Below are 9,368 nucleotides of genomic sequence, written 5' to 3'. Positions count from 1 at the left end.
AAACAGAATTTCATTAAGAAGTTCATTTGGTCTTCCCCCAACTCCTCAAGAGAATGCTCTGATGATAATATTCAGTCCAATATAAATTTTCTACATGTAATTAAATGCAACAGGATTATTAGATTGCAAAACTTGGAAGTGGTCATTTATGAAGTAAACTGTCATTAGTATTAGTGTGAAGAGAGAAAACAATTTTTAGAAGGGAAGAATGAATATAAGATGAGTTAGGACAAATTGACTGTGAGAGTCAAGCTGGAATGGAGAGGTAGAGAAAACGAAGCTCTGTATTTTATATTTAGTATTTAAATAATAGTTCTAAATTCTTTTTTAAAGGAGATCTGTTAATGTGCCAAGCCTGGAAGAGAGGAAGGAGTTCTCTGTGACAGTGGTGTCAGTTTACATTTACCCTATATCTACTCCCCATTACATGTAACTTCCACTTAAAGACCTGGGAATAGAGACAGATCTCCCCCCAAAGTATCTTAAAAACAGCAAAATATTAGTAACAACTTAAAAGTCTAAAATTGAGGTAGTGTTTTGGTTCAGCCATGTGATGAAAGTTGTTTTGGTTCAGCCATGTGATGAAAGCCTATGCTATCCTTTAAAATGATATTGTAAGTAAAAAAAAATAGTAAAAATTTTATAAAAATACTAGAGGCCCTGTGCATGAATTCATGCATGGGTGGGGTCCCTCAGCCTGGCCAGCAATTGGGGCCAATCGGGGGCATCTTGACCAGTCTCGATTGGGGCCGATGAGAGCCAGCCAGCCTGGGAGGGACCGCAGGAGGGCTCCAGGGCATGTCCAGTCCATCTCACCCAGTCCCGATCAGCCAGACCCCAGCAGCAAGCTAACCTACCAGTCGGAGTGTGTTCCCCTGGTTGTCAGTGCACATCATAGCGACTGGTAGAGCAGTCAACCAAATGGACACTTAGCACATTAGGCTTTTATATATATATGATGACTGTTTTGTTAGGTAAAAAAAACATAAAACAGCATGTACAGTAAAAAACAAAAGAAGAAGAAACATACACATAAAAGCATAGAGAAATATTGGAAGAAAGTATATCAAAATGTTAATGTGGTTATCTCTGGTAGAAATATGAGTGGTTTTTCCTTATTTATTTTATTTTTTTTGCTTATCTTTATTTTATTTTCTCTTTTTTTTTCAGATTATAAGAGTAAGTTTACCTAAAAAGTTACAAAGGTAATAGAAATGAACTGTCTGGGCTACATGGACTCAGGAAACAAGTTACAAAGGCAAAAGAAGGGCCTTGGAGCTTAGTAGAAAGGCAATGGCAACACACCTGGAAGAAGAGAGGGAAGGTAAAGAGCAGGCATACTCCTGAGAGGGAGAAGCCTGCGTATCTTCATTTTCTAATTTTTTTAAAAAGAACCTGTAGACTGCTGGAATGAGAAAACAAAAGTTAGTTTTTAAAAGAATGAAATAAAGAAAAAAAATAAGAATCTTTCCTAAACTTTAAAGTGAAAAATAATGTAATTTTAAAAGTACGTCTTTTACTATTATGATGAACAGAATTTATTAAAAACCTAGTTTGTTTGTGTATAAATATGTGTGTAGGGGGTGGTCTTGGATACACAAGGTTACATTTAACATTTGTTTGCATTAAATATATCTTTATTGATTTCAGAGAGGAAGGGAGAGAGAAAGAGAGATAGAAACATCAATGATGAAAGAGAATCATTGATCAGCTGCCTCCTGAATGTCCCCTACTGGGAATCAAGCCCGCAATCCAGGCATGTGCCCTTGACCGGCATCGAACCTGGGACCCTTCAGTCTGCAGGCTGACGCTCTATCCACTGAGCCAAACCAGCTAGGGCACATTTAACATTTAAGTTAATCACATAGTTAACAACCCTCATAGATTTTGTAGAGGACAATTCATTATGAGACACAGAACTTGTTTTCAGCAGGCTTACATCTGATTGTGGGAATAAGGTTTAAACATGTGGAAATGTCAATAATAATCCCCATGGCTATCTGGCATGTTTTTCTACAAGTCATTACATGATGTTTTATTCTCATAACTTCATGACCAGGAGAGTATTTTTGTTCATCAGTTTATGTTGTTCATTATATTTCACAAATGAGTGGGATCATGTGATATTTATCTTTCTCTAACTGGCTTATTTCACTTAGCATAATGCTCTCCAGGTCCATCCATGTTGTTGCAAGTGGTAAAAGTTCCTTCTTTTTACAGCAGCATAGTATTCCATTGTGTAGATGTACCACTCTTTTTTAATCAACTCATCTGCTGATGGGCAATTAGGCTGTTTCCAAATCTTAGCTATTGTAAATTGTGCTACTATGAGCATAGGGGTGCATATATCCTTTCTGATTGGTGTTTCTGATTTCGTGGGATATATTCCTAGAAGTGGGATGACTGGGTCAAATGGGAGTTCCATTTTTAATTTGTTGAGGAAACTCCATACTGTTTTTCACAGTGGCTGCACCAGTCTGCATTCCCACCAGCAGTGCATGAGGGTTCCTTTTTCTCCACATCCTCGCCAGCACTTGTCATTTGTCAATTTGTTTGATAGCCATTCTGAAAGTGGTGAGATGGTACCTCATTGTTGTTTTGATTTGCATCTCTTGGATGATTAGTGACTTTGAGCATCTAATCTAATAATAGACAAATATGCAAATTGACCACACCCTCGCTACACCTAAGCCACGCCCACCAGCCAAACCACGCCCACCAACCAATCAGGACGAGTATGCAAATTACCCCAACAAAGATGGCAGCTAATTTGCATATCAAGACAGAGTCGAAAGAAGCCAAGAGCTGCAGAAGGGAGTAAAGCTTCTAAGAAACAAGCAAGCCGGGGGGGGGGGGGAGGAGAAGGGAGGAGCAAAGTCAGGGCGGGGGGCGAAGGGAAAAGCAGGCGGGCTGGCGGAGAAGGTGGGGCAGGCGACAAGGGAGGAATGGAGGCGGAGTAGAGTGCAGCAGGAAATCCTATTGCAGGATTTTTCCTGCAACGGGAACGCTAGTGTTTTCATATGTCTCTTGGCCTTCTGTATGTTCAGTTTTGAAAAGTATCTATTTAAAGTCCTTTGCCCACTTTTTGATTGGATTATTTGTCTTCCTTTTGTTAAGATGTATGAGTTCCCTATAAATTTTGGTGATTAGGCCCTTATCAGATATGACATTTGCAAATATGGTCTCCCATGCAGTGGGCTTTCTTGTTGTTTTGTTGATGGTTTCTTTTGCTGTGCGGAAGCTTTATATTTTGATATAGTCCAATTTGTTTATTTTCTCCTTAGTTTCTATTGTCCTGGAGCTGTATCAGTAAAGATATTGCTACAACAAATGTCTGATATTATGCCTATGGCTTCTTCTAAGATTTTTATGGTTTCCCATCTTATGGTTAAGTCCTTTATCCATTTTGAGTTTATTTTTGTGTATGGTGTAAGTTGGTGGTCTAGTTTCTTTCTTTTTTTTTTTTTTTTTTGCATGTACCTGTCCAATTTTCCCAACATCGTTTATTGAAGAGACTGTCTTGACTCCATTGTATACTCTTGCCTCCTTTGTCAAATATTAATTGAGCATAATGGCTTGGGTCGATTTCTGGGTCCTCTGTTCTGTTGGTCTATATGCCTGTTCTTGTGCCAGTACCCAGACTATTTTGAGAACAGTGGCTTTGTAATATAGCTTGATATCTGGTATTGTGATCCTTCCAACTTTGTTCTTTTTTCTCGATTGCTGCGACTATTTGGGGTCATTCTTATTCTATATGAATTTTTGGAGAGTTTGTTTCAAGTCTTTGAAGTATGCCATTGGTATTTTAATGGGAATTGTATTTAATCTAAAGATTGCTTTGGGTAGTATGGACATTTTAATGATGTTGATTCTACCAATCCATGAACATGGTATGTTCTTCCATTTGTTTATGTCTTCCTCTATCTCTTTTTTCAATGTCCTGTAGTTTTCTGAATATAGGTCTTTTACCTCCTTAATTAAGTTTATTCCTAGATATCTTAATTGTTTTGGTGCAATGGTAAATGGGATTGTTTTTGTTTGTTTGTTTCTCTTTCTGTGAGTTCATTATTGGTGTATAAAAAAAGCTATAGATTTCTGGGTGTTAATTTTGTATCCTGCTACATTGCCAAATTCACTTATTAGGTCTAGTAGTTTATTGATGGAGTCTTTAGGGTTTTCTGTGTACAATATCATGTCATCTGCGAATAATGACAGTTTTACTTCTTCTTTTCCAATTTGGATGCCTTTTATTTCTTCTTCTTGTCTGATCACTATGGTTAGCACTTCCAGTACTATGTCAAACAGGAGTGGTGAAAGTGGGCATCCCTGTTTTGTTCCTGTTCTTAGGTGAAATGGTTTTAGTTTTTGCCCATTGAGTATGATGTTGGCTATAGGTTTGTCATATAAGTAAGGTTTTTATTATGTTGAGGTATGATCCCTCTATTCCCACTTTGCTGAGTTTTTATCAGGAAAGGGTGTTGGATTTTGTCAAATGCTTTTTCTGCATCAATTGATATGATTATATGATTTTTATCTCTCAATTTTTGTGTGTGATATATCACATTTATTGATTTGCAGATATTGTACCATCCTTGCATCTCCAGAATAAATCCCATTTTTTCATGGTGTATAATTTTTCTAATGTAATGGATCCAATTTGCTAGGATTTTGTTGAGGATTTTAGCATCTATGTTCATCAGGAATATTGGCCTGTAATTCTCTTTCTTTGTAGTGTCTTTATCTGGTTTTGGGATTAGGGTAATGCTGGCTTCATAGAAAGAGCTTGGAAGAGTTCCTTTCTCTTGAATTTTTTGGAATAGTCTGAGGAGGATAGATTTTAGTTCTTCTTTGAATGTTTGGTAAAACTCCCCTGTGAAGCCGTCTGACCCAGGACTTTTGTTTGCTGGAAGTTTTTTGATTACTGCTTCAATTTCCACTGTAGGTAGCCTATTCAGATTTTTTTTATTCCTCCTGGTTGAGTTTTGGAAGGTTGTATATTTCTAGGAATATATCCATTTCTTCTAGGTTGACCAGTTTGTTGAAATAGAGTTGTTCAGAGTATTTTTTACAATCCTTTGTATTTCTGTGGGATCTGTTGTTATTTCGCCTCTTTCATTTCTATTTTGTTTATTGGGTCCTCTCTCTTTGCTTCTTGGTGAGCCTTGCTAGAGGTTCATCAATCTTGTTTATCCTTTCCAAGAACCAGCTCTTGGTTTTATTGATTTTTTTTTTTTTTTGTCTCTATGTCATTTATATCGCTCTGATCTTTATAATTTCCTTCCTTCTGCTCACTTTGGGCTTTTCTTGTTGCTCTCTTTATAATTCTTTAAGTTGTAGAGTTAGATAATTTATTACCAGCTTTTCTTGTTTTGTTTTGTTTAAAATATATTTTATTGATTTTTTACAGAGAGGAAGGGAGAGGGATAGAGAGTTAGAAACATTGATCAGCTGCCTCCTGCACACTCCCCACTGGGTATGTGCCCACAACCAAGGTACATGCCCTTTTCTGGAATTGAACCTGGGATTCTTCAGTCCGCAGGCTGACGCTCTATTCACTGATATCAAACCAGTTAGGGCTGTTTTGTTTTTTTAAATAGGCCTGTAATGCTATGAACATCCCTCTCAAGATGGCTTTCACTGTGTCCCAAAGATTTTGGATTGTTGTGTTTTCATTGTCATTTGTTTCCAGGATGTTTTTTTATTTCTTCTTTGATCTCTTTGGTAACCCAATCATCTCTATAATAAAGAGCCAGGGTGTAACACCATTACCACTGAAGCTCCACCAGACCGGAAGTCAGTGCTGGGTTGCCACGGCAATCCAGCAATGACTGCTTCTGCTATAGGAGCTGCAGGCTTGATGCCCCAGCACTGAATGCTGAGGGGGCTGCAAATCAGGGCCAGAGAGAGGCCTGAAGAGAGAAGCAGGGACTGATCTGTTGCCTCTGTGGCAGCTTTGACCAGCACTTGCCTCTCTTTTTCTCTCCCAGTCTGGCCAGCAGCCATGCCTCCATTTCTCTCCAGGATTCCACCTGGGCTGCTGACCAGCCCCGCCTTTCTGATCAGGCCCTATTGATAGGCCCAGAGACGCTGGCTGGCATAGAAACTGACCAATCTGGGTGAAGTGTGAGGAACCAATGGCTGCCTAGGAGGCAGAGCTTTTGACTCTGACTGGCATAGAAACTGACCAATCAGAACCAAATCTAGGGGCTTAGAGGTGCTTCTGTCCAGGGAGAGTGTTGATCCTAACGCTGGCTCCAGCAATGACACTTGCAAATATACAGAAAGTGTTCATCAGTGATAGCCTGGACTCTTGCTGCTGGAAGATCCTGCAAGATGGAGGGCTGCAGGTGGTGGAGAAGCAGAACCTGAGCAAAGAGGAGCTGATAGCCAAGCTGCAGGACTGTGAAGGCCTTATCATCCTCTCGGCCACCAAGGTGACCACGGATGTCATCAACGCAGCAGAGAAGCTCCAGGTGGTGGGCAGAGTTGGCACCAGTGTGGACAATGTGGTTCTGGAGGCTGCCATGAGGAAGGGCATCCTGGTCATGAACATTCCCAATGGGAACAGTCTTAGTGCTGCAGAGGTCACCTGTGGAATGATCATATATCTGGCCAGGCAGATTCCCCAGGCGACAGCTTCGATGAAGGATGTCAAGTGGGACCGAAAGAAGTTCATGGGAACCAAGTTGAATGGAAAGACCCTGGGAATTCTTGGCCTGGGGATGATCGGGAGAGAGGTGGCCATCCCGATGTAGTCCTTCAGGATGAAGACTGTAGGGTACAACCCCATCATCTCACCAGAGGTCTCGGCCTCCTTTGGTGTTCAGCAGCTGCCCCTGGAGGAGATCTGGCCCCTCTGTGACTTCATCACTGTGCACACCCCTCTCCTGCCCTCCAAGACAAGCCTGCTGAATGACAGCACCTTCGCCCTGTGCAAGAAGGGTGTGCGTGTGGTGAACTGCGCCCACGGAGGGATTGTGGACTAGGGTGCCCTACTCTGGGCCCTGCAGTTGGGGCAGTGCAAGGGCGCAGCACTGGACGTGTTCACAGAGGAGCCGCCTCAGGACTGTGCCTTGGTGGACCACGAGAATGTCATCAGCTGCCCCACCTGGGCACCAGCACCAAGGAGGCCCAGAGCCGCTGCGGGGAGGAGATCGCTGTCCAGTTCGTGGACATGGTGAAGGGGAGAGCCCTCGCGGGGGTCGTGAATGCACAGGCCCTCACCAGTGCCTTCTCTCTGCACACCAAACCTTGGATCAGTCTTGCAGAAGCTCTGGGGACTCTGATGCGAGCCTGGGCAGGGTTCCCCAAAGGGACCATCCAGGTGGTAACTCAGGGCTTATCCCTGAAGAATGCCAGGAACTGCCTGAGCCCCGCAGTCACTGTCGGCCTCCTCAAAGACGCTTCTAATCATGTGGATGTGAACTTGGTGAATGCCAGGCTGCTGGTGAAGGAGGCCGGCCTCAATGTAACCACCTCCCATAACCCCACTGTGCCAGGAGAGCAAGGATGCAGGTGCGTGGCCATGGCAGGTGCCCTCTACCAGGCTGTGGGCTTTGTCCAGGGCACCACACCTGTGCTGCAGGCACTCAGCGGAGCTGCCTTCAGACCAAAAGTGCCTCTCCACAGGGGTCTGCCCCTGCTCCTGTTCTGGGCTCAGCCCTCCAACCCTGCCATGCTGCCTACCATGATTTGGCTCCTGGCAGAGGCAGGCGTGCAGCTGCTGTCCTACCAGACCTCGGTGGTATCCGATGGGGAGACATGGCACGTCATGGGCATCTCCTTCCTGCTGCCCAGCTGGATGCCTGGAAGCAGCATGTGACCGAGGCCTTTCAGTTTCATTTCTGACCTTGGGGCTCACCAGCACCAGCCTTGGGGACTTTGTGATCAACATTGACAAGTCACATTCCCGGGGCTGACACCACTTATGTGGTCTGACCCTTGTAATAACCACTTAATAAACAGCCCACATTCTCCCCCCCCCCCCCAAAAAAAAAGAACCAAATATGGGTCAACTGTGAGGAGCCAATGGCTGCCTAGGAGGTGGAGCTTTTGACGCTGACTGGCATAGAAACCGACCAATCAGAACCAAATTGGCTGGCAGAGGAGGGCAGTTGGGGGCAACCAGGCCATCAGGGGAGGGCAGTTAGGGGTGATCAGGCAGGCAGGCAGGTGAGCAGTTAGGAGCCAGCAGTCCCAGATTGTGAGAGGGTGCAGGCTGGGCTGAGGGAACACCCCCACCCCCGCCCCCTCCCCCGTGCACAAATTTCGTGCACCAGGCCACTAGTTGTTTAATAACATGATATTTTACCTCCAAGTTTTTGAATTTTTTTATTGTTTTTTATTATAGTTTAATTCTAATATTATGCCATTGTGATCTGATAAGATGCTTGATATGATTTCAATCTTCTTAAATTTGAGGAGACTTTGCCTTTGTCCCAATATGTGGCTTATCTTTGAAAATGTCCCATGTGCACTTGAGAAGAATGTATATTTGTAGCTTTGGGGTGAAATGCTCTGAAGATATCAATTAAGTCCATCTAATCTAGTGAGTTGTTTAGGATTGCTCTTTCTTTGCTGATTTTTTGTGTAGAGGATTATCCAGTGATGTCAATGGGGTATTAAAATCCCCTAGTATGATTGTCCTGCTGTTTATCTCTCCTTTGATATCTTCCAGAAGTTGTTTTTTTTTTGTTTGTTTGTTTGTTTTTAATGTATTTGGGTGCTCCTGTATTGGGTGCATATATGTTTAACAAAGTTATATCCAGTTGTTGTATCGATCCCTTTAGTATTATGAAGTGGCCTTCCTTATCTCTTGTTATGACCTTCATTTTAAGGTCTATTTTGTCAGATATAGGTAGTGTTACCCCAGCTTTTTTTTCATTTCCATTTGCCTAAAAAACTTTCAGTCTGTGTGAGGCCCTTGTTCTGAGGTTGGTCTCTTGCAGACAGCATATGTATGGGTCATGTTTTCTTATATATTCAGCCACTCTGTCTTTTGATTGGAGCATTTAGTCCATTTACATTTATGGTTATTATTGACAGGTACTTGTTTGTAGCCATTTTTATTCTTTATGCCTTTGTTCCTTCTTCCCTTTCTATTTCTTCTTTTCACAATAGTCCCTTTTGCATTTCTTGCATTGCTGGCTTGGTAGTGATAAACTCCCTTAGCCTTTTTTTGTCTGCAAAGCTCCTGATTTCCCCTTCAATTTTGAATGATAGCCTTGCTGGATAGAGTATTCTTGGATTTAGTGCCTTGCTTTGCATCACTTTGTATACTTCATTCCATTCCCTTCTAGCCTGATGTGTTTGTGTTGAGAGAAATCATTTGATAATTGAATGGGAGATCCTTTGTAGGTAATTCTCTG

The 9,368-nt window shown here is 42.3% G+C and overlaps 1 pseudogene; it reads left to right on the top strand.

The window, feature by feature from the left end:
* The first annotated feature begins 6,260 nt into the window (after nucleotides 1-6,260).
* On the top strand, nucleotides 6,261-7,848 carry LOC129149897 (D-3-phosphoglycerate dehydrogenase-like; annotated as a pseudogene).
* The last annotated feature ends 1,520 nt before the right edge of the window (nucleotides 7,849-9,368 follow it).

This window comes from Eptesicus fuscus, chromosome 7 (assembly GCF_027574615.1).
Source record: "Eptesicus fuscus isolate TK198812 chromosome 7, DD_ASM_mEF_20220401, whole genome shotgun sequence".
NCBI classification, from domain to species: Eukaryota; Metazoa; Chordata; class Mammalia; order Chiroptera; family Vespertilionidae; genus Eptesicus; species Eptesicus fuscus.
The sequence above is the reverse complement of the archived record's forward strand: the minus strand, read 5'-3'. Positions and strand labels throughout refer to the sequence as shown.